This window comes from Theropithecus gelada, chromosome 7a (genome assembly GCF_003255815.1).
Source record: "Theropithecus gelada isolate Dixy chromosome 7a, Tgel_1.0, whole genome shotgun sequence".
NCBI classification, from domain to species: domain Eukaryota; kingdom Metazoa; phylum Chordata; class Mammalia; order Primates; family Cercopithecidae; genus Theropithecus; species Theropithecus gelada.
The window spans coordinates 44,854,035-44,867,547 of NC_037674.1; the positions used below are offsets into that span (position 1 = coordinate 44,854,035).

The 13,513-nt window shown below is 35.6% G+C and overlaps 1 protein-coding gene across 3 annotated transcripts in view; it reads left to right on the forward strand.

The window, feature by feature from the left end:
* GLCE (glucuronic acid epimerase) overlaps nt 1–13,513 on the forward strand; it is a 127,141-nt gene that overhangs the window by 50,200 nt on the left and 63,428 nt on the right. For all 3 annotated transcript variants that reach the window (XM_025390722.1, XM_025390724.1, XM_025390725.1), the window contains exon 2: nt 10,345–10,435. The gene's annotated coding sequence lies outside the window, so the exon portion shown is untranslated. The remainder of the gene's footprint in view (nt 1–10,344; nt 10,436–13,513) is intronic.

Here is a 13,513-nt window from a genome sequence, read left to right on the forward strand (position 1 = left end):
TCGCCCGGCTAGTTTTTTGTATTTTTTAGTAAAGACGGGGTTTCACCATGTTAGCCAGGATGGTCTGGATCTCCTGACCTCGTGATCCGCCGTCTCGGCCTCCCAAAGTGCTGGGATTACAGGCTTGAGCCACCGCGCCCGGCCAACAGAAAATTTTTTAATCTTACAGTTCTGTGAATCAGTAAGCCAATCCAGGTCTCAATGGGTTAAAATAAAAATTTCAGCATGGATGTGTTCCTTTCTGGAGGCTGTAGGGCAAGATCAGTTTCCTTTCTTATTCGGGGTTTTGGTAGAATTCACTTCCTTGTGGTTGTAGCACTGGGATCCTTGTGGTTGTAGCATTTGTCTTGATCAGAGCCCTTTCTAGCACCTACATTCCACCCTCATTCCCTGGCATGTGGCCCTCCGTCATCTTCAAAGCCAGTAACAAAGATCAAGTCCCTCTCAAGCTTCCAATATCTCCTTCTCCTTTGATTTAAACTCTCTGATCCACCTTCTGTCTTCCTCTTCCACTTTAAAAGCCTCATGTGATGAGATTGGGCCTACCTGGATAACACAGGGTACTCTCTCCCATCTCAAGTTCCTTATCCTTAATTACAACTGCAAGTCCCTTTTGCCATGTAAGGTAACTTAGGTTCCAGTGCTTAAGGGCACAGGTATCTTTGCAGGGCCATTGTTCTGCCTGTCAGAGAGAGCTAGATCACTGGAGTCAAGGAAGCCAAGTGTCAGTATTGACATAGCTGTTGAAAGTCTTCATTTATACAACAAAAATTTTTTTAGTGCTTGCTATGTCTAGTCATTGTAGTAGGCACTGGGGCTATTGTGGTAAACAAGACAGACATAGTATCTGCCATTGCGTATCTAGCAGTGTACTTATAAAAACAAGCAAAACATATAGCATTGCTTTATAAATAATTCTTCGTGTATTCCATATTTATGTAAGCTCTTTGAAAGCCAGTACTAGTGTTCTTTGTTTTGGCCCTTTCCTCATCCCGTCACTACAATAGTGTTTTACATACTAGATGCTTAACAGATATTGCTAACAAAGGCTTACTTTGTTTTTTCTTTGCATTGAGTTTGGAACCTCATTTATCTCTCTTTTTTTCTATTTTCTGCTTCAAAAGCAGTGAGGAATTTTGAGTTCAAAAATCCAGACTTAGAGGACAATTTAAGATTTAATCAGATACCCACTGAGGAATTTTTAAAAAGGCCTTAAGAGTGACCATGCACTCCATTTTGCTTTTCTTGCTAAAGACTCTAAAGTGCTAAAGGCAGCTATGTTTTGCTTTTTCCTCCTCCTCCTCCTATTATTATTATTACTATTATTTTTGAGAAAGTGTCTGGCTCTGTCACCCAGGCTGGAGTGCATTGGTATGAGCACAGGCTCACTGTAGCCTTGACCTCCTTGGCTCAAACAGTCTTCCTACTTCAGCCTCCCAACTAGCTAGGACTACAGGCACACTGTACCACATCTGGCTAATTTTTAAATCTTCTGTAGAGTTGGAGTCTCACTATATTGCCCAGGCTGGTCTTGAGCTCCCGGGCTCAAACTATCCTTTCACTTTGGCCTCCTAAAATGATGGGATTACAGGCATGAACCATGCTTCCCAGCCTTGCTTTCACCTCCTAGATTCAACAGTCAGAGAGTACTTCCCAATTAAAAAAAAAAAAAATCAGCAGTTGCTTTAAACCAGTATTCACCTATAGTGAAGAACTGCCAACTCAGAAGCAAATGAAAATAAATTTCTCAGTATGGCTTTTGTGAGATAGATAGACTTTTAAAATAATGGAACAGATTTACTATTGTTCACTGCTCTTAGAGCTTATATCTTCCTTATATACAGTTCTCCCACTGTGTGCCGAGTGTGGATCTACTCTTCATGGAAAAACTGCAGTATTCTTACCAATTGTTAAATGCCTTCTAAAGACAGTTATTCGTAGTTTTCTTAGTGATAGTCGTGGTTACAATTCTGTATCATGTAGTTTCCCAGTGTAGCAATAGGGAACTTTAGTAATGGTGGATTGGAGTAAGCATAGGTATATAAGATTTATAGACTACACAGGCATTTATTTCAAACTTCGCCATCATAGAACTTTTTATCAGAACTATTAGCAAGTGGCTAAATATACTTGCAACACAGGTTTGGGCTACAGAGTGTAAATGTCACATGAGGCCTTCTTAATTTCAGTACATACCAAGTTCTCCATCCCAAATCCCTTCTTGATTCTTTGACAATTTAACATTATTTATGGATAATTTCTTATTCTGACCTTTTATGTTTCTAAACGAATAGCCTAAATATATTTTATATAAAACTTCATTTCTGAAAGAACTTTTGGAATGAGTGGAAAGTTCATTTGATTTGCTTAAGTGTAGAGATGGCTATTGTTATATTTAAGTTTGGATGATATTAATTTGGGTGAAGGAAAGTAGTAGCTACTTTTATAGAGATAGGTGGTTTAATGTACTATAATCTTTAAAATGTTACTAGGTAATGTTGATTTCTGTGAACTTAGCATTTCAGTGGCTAGTAAGGTAAAGCATCATGTTGGGTTTAGTTCATATGTAAAAATTCTTATTGGCAACTTTTGAAGAGAGCTGGAAGTTTAACTGTAAATAGTGTAATACTAATTAACTGAAGTTTTCTTGATTATTTGAAAAAGACAGGGGAAAAAACTCCTGTGTCGATGGACATTAAATATAGTAGTGACTTAAACACGTGCAATGCTAGAGAGAGAAGAGGCAGGAAATTTACTTACCTATTGAAACTTTTGACAGGTGCAGTGCATCTTTGGAAGTCAGATTTTGATTATTATTAATAAAACAGCCTTCGTTTAGTAAGTTGAACATCGAGTGAGAAGATTACATGGAGCAGTAAGCATACAGATCTGCAATAGGTACTCCATTCAGTGGGTTTTAATGGGTGTCAAAACTAAACTGACCTTAGTGAATTATAGCTACTGCACGCACATGGTTTCAGTTAGAAAGGATATGGTACCAGGTAATGTCATCAGTTTTTCCAAATGTATTCCTGGGGAAAATAACCTAAATTCTTGAAGCAGATCATTTAACGTATAATTGGATGTAATATTATGAGAACAAAAGGCCTTAAGGCAAAAACTGTTCCTTATAGAGGCTTTTTGTTTTTCATTTGAAATTAGTGCAATTGCTGATCGGCTTTTTAAAAAATACTCATGTTCTTTTAAATATAATAATCTGAAGGTGTCGCTGAATTTAGTAGCACAACTGAGAACAACAGTATCCTTAAAAACAAATAATCGAGTTTAGGTTAATTGGAAATAGTTGGCTAAATATGACTTTTAAAAATAATACCTAAAGTACATGTAGGAACCAGATAGATTAAATAACATGATAAAAATGTTCAGAAGAGGTAGTACCTTTATACTTAGTTTTTAAAAATTTAAATTCCTGTACTATGTAGATTTTAATGTTTTGTGACCACATGCATGTATAGTATAGTAATAATTCACTGTAAGCTTGTAGTGTACTGTATTAGTTGAAGTACGATAAAGAAATTCTTTTTTTTTTTTTTTTTTGAGACGGAGTCTCGCTCTGTTGCCCAGGCTGGAGTGTAGTGGCGAGATCTCAGCTCACTGCAAGCTCTGCCTCCCGGGTTCACGCCATTCTCCTGCCTCAGCCTCCCAAGTAGCTGGGACTACAGGCGCCCGCCACCTCGCCCGGCTAGTTTTTTGTATTTTTTACTAGAGACGGGGTTTCACCGTGTTAGCCAGGCTGGTCTCAAACTCCTGACCTGGTGATCCACCCGTCTCGGCCTCCCAAAGTGCTGGGATTACAGGCTTGAGCCACCGCGCCCGGCCAGGAAATTCTTGCAGAAGAGTAGAATTACTTCTGAAATACTGTGTTTTCCAGCTTGCATTCCTCATCCTACTTATTCAAATAAAGCGATTATTTTCTCCCCGATAAAAAAGGTAGAAACAAATGATTTTTTTTTTTTTTTTTTTTGAGATGGAATCTCACTCTGTCACCCAGGCTGGAGTGCAGTGGTGTGGTCTCGGCTCACTGCAACCTCTGTCTCCGGGGCTTAAGTGATTCTTGTGACTCAGCCTCCTGAGTAGCTGGGATTACAGGCGCGTGCCACCACACCCAGCTAGATTTTTTGTATTTTTGGTAGAGACAGGGTTTCACCATGTTGGCCAGGCTGGTCTCAAACTCCTGACCTCAGGAGATCCGCCCACCTTGGCCTCCCAAAGTCCTGGGATTACAAGCATGAGCCACCTTGCCTGGTCTGTTTTACTTTTTATTTTCAGAATGCTTATTATGCAGTGGAAGTAGAATTAATCACATTCCTCTCCCTGACCAATAATGTGGAATTCTCTACTGACTGTAAATCAGTATTTTTAAAAAATCTTTAATGAAAGTTCTTTTATGATACCACTAAGCAGATGTCAGAATTTACTTTTCAATTAGGTGGGATAGTGGTGATGAGCAGATTAGACTCCTTTGCAGATGATACATTGCTTAAGGGAACTGACATTTAGACCATTGATCCCTCTAGTGATTTACATGTCAGGACTGAGCTATTTGTCACTTGCTCTGTCTTAAAAGTAGGCAGAATAAACAAGAGGATTTTTGCAGACTATAAGATCCAAACTAAATAATCCTGAAAAGGCCTTTATAATTTAAAAGTCTGTTAAGTATCATAAATTTTATTTTTTTAAATGAACATGCAGTAAAACTTTTTCTGTGTATAGTTGATATATTTCAACATGTGTATAGATTTATCTAACCACCATCACAGTCAATATCCAGAATAGTTTCCTTAGCTCAAAAACTACCTGGTGTTATCCCTGTGTAGTTGTATTCCCTCCCTACCCCTCAATACCTGGTAACTCTGCCATTTTACTTTTTGTCTTTCCAAAAATGGTCATGAAGTGGAATAATAGAGCATGAAGCCATTTAAGACTGTTACATTTCCATTTACTCAGCATAATGCCTTATAAGATTCATGTAAGTTGTTCTGTGTATTGATATTTTATTCCTTTTTATTACTGAGTAGTATTCAGTTGTATAGATGTACCACAGTTTGTTTATAAGTTTATTAATTGGAGGACATTTGAGTTATTCCAGTTTTTAGCTATTTTAAATAGAGCTTCTGTAAACATTTGTGTATAGGATTTTGTGCGAATGAGTTTTCATTTCTGTTGGGTAAAAATACATAGGTATGGGATTGGTGGGTCATATTGTAAGTGTTCATTGTCAAGAAATTGGCAAACTGTTTTCTAAAATGGCTATACCAGTTTGTATTTCCCTCAGTAATGTATGAGTGTTCTAGTTGTTCTGCACAGTTGTCAGCACTTGGTATGGTCAGTCTTTTTCATTTTAGCCATGCTAATAGATTTGTAGCGGTACCTGATAATGAATTTCATTTTCACTTTCCTGATAGCTAGTGATGTTGCACATTTTGTCGTATGTTTTGTTATATTCTCTTTGGTGAAGGATCTATTCAGGTCTTTTGACCATTAAAAACAACCTTTTTATTTTGGAAGAAGTGTAGATGTATAGAAGAGTTACGAAGATAATACAAAGAGTTCCTTTATATTCCTCACACAGCTTGCCATAATAATAACAATTTACAAAACCAAGTGCATTTTTCAAAATCAAGAAACCAACGTTGGTACCTTGCTACTAACCAAACTGCAGATTCCAAACTGAGATTTTGCCAGTTTTTCCACTGGTCTCCTGTTCTCAAATCTATTCCAGGATTACATGGTACATTTGTCATCTCTCCCTAAATCTCCTGTAGTCTATGACAGTTTCTCTACCTTTCTTTGTTTTTCTTAAACTTGATAGTTCTGAGTACTAGTACCAGTCAGATATTTTGCAGTGTCTCTCAATTTGTGTTTGTCTGATGCTTTTCTTGTGATTAGACAGAGGTGATGAGTTTTAGGAAAGAATACACAGAGGGAAATGCCCTTTTCCTCACATCTTATCAAAGTGCATGATGACAGCATTACTTGGCTAAGGCACTGTTTATCAGATTTCCTCACTGTAAAGTTGGTATTTTTGTCTTTTTGTATTATATTCTTTAGAGATGAGTTGCTAATTTCAGCCCACAATCAAAAGGGTGGGATATTGTTTCATCTTATGGATAGGGTATATCTATATGTTATTAAGGTTTCTTCTATAAGTAAGCCTTTGTCCCTTCTCTTCCATTTGTTTATTCATTTATATCAATATGTATACTTATTTTATATATTGGCTTATAATTCAATACTATGTTATTTTGTTGCTAAAAATTGTTCCAGTGTTGGTCCCTGTATTCCTTTGACATGTCCCATCCTTTTCTTTTTTGAATACTTCCTTTATTTATGGTACTACAAGATACTCCAGGCTTATCATATATTTTCTCTGCCCTACCCCTAGAATCAGCCATTTCCACTTAGGAGCTCTGGTTTCTTGTATTGGAGAATTGTACTTAGATCCTTTGTCTCTCTGGGTACTGGATATACTTGTTGATACAGGGGTATCACCATTTCAAGGCCTTCTCAGAGAATAGAGCTAGGAAATAATACATTCATATATTAATCATGTGTTTATGTACATCTATAATTGTTTCTGTACCTATCTATTTGTATTATATATTATGCTGTATATATAATATATATTAAGTTCATACTGATGTCTGTGACTAATCCAGTACCACAGGGTTCATTCCAGGCTTCCCCACTTTGCTTCTGTAACTTTCCTTTCTAACAGAAACCTGGCCTTGATCATCCGTTTACTTATTTGTTCCATCTCATTAAAGCAAGTTCACAATTGTTTTTTTTTTTTTTTTTTTTTTTTTGAGGCGGAGTCTCGCTCTGTCACCCAGGCTGGAGTGCAATGGCCGGATCTCAGCTCACTGCAAGCTCCGCCTGCCGGGTTTACGCCATTCTCCTGCCTCAGCCTCCCGAGTAGCTGGGACCACAGGCGCCTGCCACCTCGCCCGGCTAGGTTTTTTTTTTTGTATTTTTTAGTAGAGACGGGGTTTCACCGTGTTAACCAGGATGGTCTCGATCTCCTGACCTCATGATCCGCCCGTCTCGGCCTCCCAAAGTGCTGGGATTACAGGCTTGAGCCACCGCGCCCGGCCCAAGTTCACAATTGTTAACCAGTACCCCTGTGAGAAATAAATTTACCCTACCCCCTTTAGCTGGGTTATTCCATTCGTTTATAATACAGTCAGATTCACTTGTCGTGGACTGCATTCTATCTTAAAATTCCCCCAGCATCTTAGTTGATTTTTTAAAATTTGCATACATTAAAGTTCAGTCTTTGTGATGTGCAGTTCTGTGGGTTTTGACAAATGCACAATGTCATGTATACACCACCTCAGTGTCATACAGAACGACCTCATCACACTAAAAAATTTTTCCATGCATCCCCTTTGTAGTCAGCCACTACTCCATACCCCTGCTCCTCTCCTGACAACCAAAATCTCCTGTAGTTTTGCATTTTCCATTGTGTCATCTGAATGCAGTCATATAATAACATTGTTTTTGGAGCTGACTTCTTTCATTTAGAAAAATACATTTAAGGTTTATTCATATTATTTCATGCATCAAATACTTCGTTCCTTTTCATTTCTGCATAGTATTCTATTGTGTAGGAATACCACAGTTTGTTTATCCATTCACCTGGACATTCTAGTTGCTTCCAGGTTTTGGTGGTTATGAATAAAGCTCCATTAAATATTGGTGTGCAGGTTTTTGTCTGAATACAAGTTTTCAGTTCAGTTTAGTAAGTATCTAGGAGTTTGATTGCTGTGTCATATGATACGTGTATACTTAGCTGTATCAGAAACTGCCAAACTGTCTTTCAAGTGGTTGTGCCATTTTGTATTTCCACCAGCAATGAATGAGAGTTCCTATTGCTCGTATCTTTAGCAGCATTTGGAATTACCAGGTTTGTTTTGTTTTGTTTTTGTTTTTTAAGCTATTCTAATCATGTGCTTTTGCTTATGTTTAAATTACATTGTTTTCTTACTGTTGAGTTTTGAGTGTTCTATATATTTGTTGGACAGAAGTCCTTTGCTCCATAAGTGATTTGCAGGTATTATCTCCCTGTCAGTAGCTTGTTCTTATGTTATCTTGAAGATACCTTTCCAGAGCATAAATGTTTAATTTTGGTGAAGTCCAATTTATAACTTTTAATGTTATGGATTATGTTTTTGGTGTCATATCTAAGAACTCTGCTTAACTTCAGGTAACAAAGATTTTATTCTTCTTTGTCATTTTTTGGGTACAAGTTTTACAGTTTTATATTTTACATTTAAGTTTATTTTGAGTTAATTTTTGTATAACATGAGGGTTTAGGTGAAATTTTATTTTTTTCTTTGCATGTGGATGCACAATTGTTCCAACACCATTTGTTGAAAAGACAATCCTTTCCTCATTGTATGCCTTTGAACCTTTGACAAAAATCAGGTGACCCTGTTTGTGTGGATATATTTGTGAACACTCTATTCTTTTCCATTGATTGATGGATCTCTTCCTTCAGCAATATCACATTGTCTTGGTAAGTAGCTTGAAGCCTTAAAATTAGGTAGTATAATTCCTTCAACTTTATTTCTTTTAAAAATAGTTTTGTTTTCTCTAGTTCTTTTGCCTTTCCATAATAATTTTAGAATCAGCTTGTCTATAACTACAAAAAATCCTGGAATTTTGATTGGAGTTGCATTAAATTTCTAGACCAGTTTGGGGAGAATTGACATCTTTATGATGTTGAGCTTTCTGATCTATGAACACTGGGTATCTTTCTGCTTACTCAGATTTTCCTGATGCATGCATCAGCATTTTGTTGTTGTTAGCATATAGCTCTTGTACATGTTCTAATGGTTGGTACTCAACTATTTGGTTTTTATGGACCTATTTTGAATTGCATTATTTTTAAATTTGAGGCTTCCAAATTGTTCATTGTTAATGTACAGAAATGTGATTGATGTTGACCTTTTTTCCCCAATCTTTGTCTCTGTTCAGATTGGATCATTTTTATTCATCTGTAGTAAGTGCACTGACTTTTTCTTCTGTCATCTTCATTTGGCTATTGAGCTCATTTAGTGAGTTTTTTATTTTGGTTATTGGTATTTGTCCACTTCTAAAATTTCCATTTGGTTCTTCTTTTATCTTCTGTTTTTTTTTTTTTTTTTTTTCCTGAGTTTATCCCTTTGTATCAAGAATGTTTGCACTCACTTGTTAAAGCATTCTGTAATAATGGCTCTAAATATCTTTAATATCTCAGATAATTTCAACATCTTTGTTTTCTTGATGTTGGTATTTTTCCTGTGCAAGTTGAGTTTTTTTGATTCCTTGTATACCTAGTGATTTTGGATTATATCCTGGATGTTTGACTATTATGTTAGGAGACATTGGATCTTGTTTAAATACTATGCAGAATGTTGATATATTTGTTTTAGTAGGCAGTCAACCCAGTTAGATTCACACTGCAAATTTCTGTGGGTTGTAGTTACAGCATCAGTTTGATTTTGAAAGCTTTTGCCATATTACTTGGTTCTGTCCCACCTGTGTACCACCTATTGCCAGTCTGGAACTTGAGGGGTGGTCTGTTCCATAATTCGCAAAGTCTGTGTATGTTTGTTTGGGTCAGATGCATGCATATGCCACTCGAGGGTGAGTCCAGGAGTTCATAAAACAACTTTGAGGTGTTGCTCTCCCATGTTCCTTGTCTGTGATCTTCCAGTAATTTCTAATTCTGCGTGGCTTCCCTTTTCTAACCAGAAAGTGGGTCTTTATTTCTCTTTAATGTTCACTCTCTGCAACTGTGCCCATATTCAGGGCCAAGTGGCAGGAGGACAGAGAGAGAAGCAAAAGGGATTCACCACATCCTCTTGGGACCACAGCTGCTGTGATCAGAGAGGTAGATTACCTCTCTCAGAGTTTTAGTTCATAATAACCTCCATTGCCACGGCTGCCACAGCTGTGATGGGTGGCTGGGCTTGAGAGAGTAAAGAGAGAAAAAAAAAGGGGAATTGCACACTTTCTTGTGAGTCTTAGGAGACCCCTTTCCCTCTCCTCGAGCCAGAGGTAGAGGGGTTCTCCTGAAGCTTTCCATTTGGGCTGTATTATGTTCAGTCTGGATGAAAGCAGAGGGGGAAATAAATGGTAAACCTGTGGTTGCTTCAGTGGTACATCAAATTCTGGTTGTCTTAATCTGCCTGCTACTGTTACTTTTCAAAGTTCCCTAGTAGTTGTTCCGTGCATTCTGTTCAAGTCTCATAGCTACATTAACTTACTGGCATGTGATTACCCTATCTTATCTGGAACTGGAAGCTGACTTAAGGTTTTCAATTTTTGTTTCTCTAGGAATTTGACAAGAAACTGAAGTTTTGATTCAGATACATTTTGAATTGAAACCAGAGATGTACTAGAGTTTAGATTCTTTCATTTGATTAAGGTAAGATTGTTTGATAAAATTTAATCATACCCTTACTGTGTATGCATTTTTAGACTTATATTTTAATGTGTATTTTATTAACACATTTAAATTTCCCAGTCTTATCTGAGATTCTGACCTCAGGAAATATTTTCATGGTTTCTTTACGACTTATATAGCTAATGTTCCTTGTAACAACTACTAGATTCAAGGGAAACATGATTATACATTCGCTGGAAGTGTTATATACTGATATCAAATCTGTTTGCCTAGAGCAGGAGTCAGCAAACTATGGCCTACCTATTTTGGTAAATAAAGTTTTATTGGAACACAGCCACACCCACTTAATACATATTGTGTGTGGCCATCTTAGCACTACATTGGCAGCATTTTTAGTTGGAACAGTGTCTGTATGGCCCAGAAGCCTAAAATCTAGTCCTTTTAGGAAAGTTTGCCAACCCTTGGCTTAGAAAACTGAAGCAGGGTATCTTATTATGCTATGTAATTATAATACATGAAATGGTGGTATGCTATGTAATTATGATACATGAACTGGTAGCTAACTGATTTTAGTTGTCAGTAAGACTTGTTGTATGAAAACTTATTAGAGATTTAAATATGCATATAAGTATATGTGCAGATACAAGAACTCTAATTTCTTGAAGTGAAGGGTCTGTATTATTTCTTAGAGGAGGTGCTAGTTTTCTGAAGTAATTGATTTTTAAAATAAGACTTAATGTTAGCAGTTAAATACTAAGTGCTTATTTTTTAAGTAGAAGCCTTCATTTTGCTTAGATTTTCAAAAATAAAAGTTTATATGATAAACGTCAAGCTTGTTCCCATTCTAAAAACTAATCACACAAATGTATTTAATTATATTTGTCTCTACTACTAAATTTAAACTGAACAAATAATATTTTGAGAGTGATGATTGTGTATTTTTAATATCTGTTCCAGTAATGCAAGTGGTTTAGCTTATATAAACTTAAATGAAAACACGGGTAATATAAAACTACATTTAGTGGCTAAAGTTGGAGTTACGTTTCTCTCTCATATTTAAATGGAAACGCTTACACTTGTTTGTGATTCCTAAAATTATTAGTGTTTAAATAAACATAAGATAGAAGGAGAAAATAAAATTGGAGCCTAGAAAGTCTATAAAATCTTTGCTACACTCCTCAGGAATTTCTTGGCTGAAGAAAAGAAACATATATTTTAAAACCATGCCATATTAAATTAGAATTTCCAACCAATATCATAAAGGAATTTCTCTGTTCAGGGCACCAAAATTAGAAACAAATTATATTTGCTATTTTCCATGTAATTTTAACAAAATAAAGTAAGCTTCTAAAATCTTCATCTCATAAAGAACTATTATTTGATTTGAAAATAGCCTCTTTTATATCCTGCCTAACCTGAAATATATTTGGTTTCCTAATAGACTTGTGTGAGGTATCTTTGCTTGCATTTTTATAAAGCCAATTTAAAACTTTTAAAATTTACTTTTTAAAGGAAGGAATCTGGAAACTTATCAGAAAGAAAATACTTTGCATCTTTTTGTGCCATCACACATTTTATATTTAAATCAGTATGGATTTAGAATTTGAGTGCTTATACATTTGAATTATGAAAGGTGATAAAATTAAGCTGCAGAAGGGATGGAAATCTTGATAGCTTTAATATGTTAATGAGGCCACCTTAGCATTGTGTGTGTTTAGCTGTGGAGAGTATCTGATTTGTAAACTAGGACTTATGAATAAAATAATCAATTTCTTATGAATAAGTAAAACTTCCTTTTAAATGATGGATAATATAAGAAGGTAATGCTAACACTTTTTGCATCTATTAAAATCATATCTTAAGACATCTTTTTTAAATTTCCCTGATTTATGTTCTAGTTGTGGTACTTAAAAGTAAAACAAGGGGAAATAAATTCATAGGAAAGTTTATACTTTGATTTTCCCTTTCATATAATCTTAGATTACTTAGATTTTTCTAACTCAGCATAAAAGATTTCATTATAAAAATCAAATACTGAGTCATTGCCAATTTGATAGTATCATTGAAATTAAATATGTGTACTTTAAAGACAGGCATAGAATTTTTTTTTAAATTGAATATACTGCTTATCTCTTAAAGTATATGTGGCTAAATAAGAAAGGGCCTGAATGGACTTGGTTTGGAATTTTCTCTGTTCATGTCTTTGAAGGTATTCAGACTGAAAGAGAATGTCAGCTTTTTAACTTCGTAAAACCTGATCCATATTACCGCATAGCTGTTAGTTACAGTAGCTATTTGCAATGTTGAATTTTTGTGATGAGTATTTTTACTGCTAACGATGTGGACATGGGTATTATTTTCATATAACTGTCAGGGCAGTAAAGAAACTAGTTTGGAAGTAAACCTCCAAGATTTATCCTCATAGGAGACAATGTTAAAAATCTTATTTTAATATACCACTATGGGGTTTTCTTTAAAATGTTAAATAACGTTTTTGAATAATTTGGTTTTTGTAGCCATTTTATCTTCTACCAAATAAGTTTTTTAAAAAATCAATTTTATCCACATAATTTGCTGTCAAGAAAGGTATACTGCATTTGAAGGAGAGGAATAAAGTCTCTTTTTCTCTTTTTTAAGGCTCTTGAAAAAAAATTATTTTGAAATAATTTTAGATGTACAAGTAAGTTACAATGATAATATAGTATAGAGAGTTTTTTGTGTTCATTACTCAGCTTACCCTCATGTTAACATCTTACATACCCATGGTATAGTGATCAAAACTAAATAATCAATAATGACTTACTAAAACTACAGACCTTATTAGAATTTCACCAGGTTTTCCACTAATGTTCTTTTTCCAGGATCCAGTTAGTTGTGTTATTTCCTTAGTCTCCTCCAATCTGACAGTTCCTTAGTCTTTCCATGTCTCTCATGATTTTCACACTTTGAAAGACTCCTGGTCAGGTATTTTGTAGAATGTCATTCAATTAGAGTTTCCCTGATGTTTCCTCATAACTAGATTGAAGTTACAGATTTTGAGACAGAATACCACAGAGGTGATATGCCTTTTTCAGCACACAATATCAGAGGCTACGTGGT